This window comes from Penaeus monodon, chromosome 33 (genome assembly GCF_015228065.2).
Source record: "Penaeus monodon isolate SGIC_2016 chromosome 33, NSTDA_Pmon_1, whole genome shotgun sequence".
Classification (NCBI taxonomy): Eukaryota; Metazoa; Arthropoda; class Malacostraca; order Decapoda; family Penaeidae; genus Penaeus; species Penaeus monodon.
The window spans coordinates 11,843,850-11,844,056 of record NC_051418.1 but is presented as its reverse complement, the minus strand read 5'-3'; the positions used below and the strand labels follow the sequence as shown (position 1 = coordinate 11,844,056).

Sequence of the window (207 nt, the reverse complement as noted above, 5' to 3'; positions counted from 1 at the left end):
TTAACTTTACAATAATGGTAGGAGAATGACCACAAGAGAAAATCTGTACCCTTCTGTCAGTTCAAGATAAAAAAAAAAAATGTGCTGCAGCCTATCAGAGTACCAAAAAAGTTGACCTGGAACTGCCTACCTTTCATTCTTATTCTTCATAATGGCCTACGACATTAATTAAAGGCCTATGCACACTCCCATTTTAACATATTCGCT

At 36.2% G+C, this 207-nt stretch overlaps 1 protein-coding gene across 1 annotated transcript in view; it reads left to right on the top strand.

Moving 5' to 3' along the window:
- Positions 1-207, top strand: part of LOC119594247 — a gene marked incomplete in the record, with an annotated part of 93,703 nt that overhangs the window by 86,862 nt on the left and 6,634 nt on the right.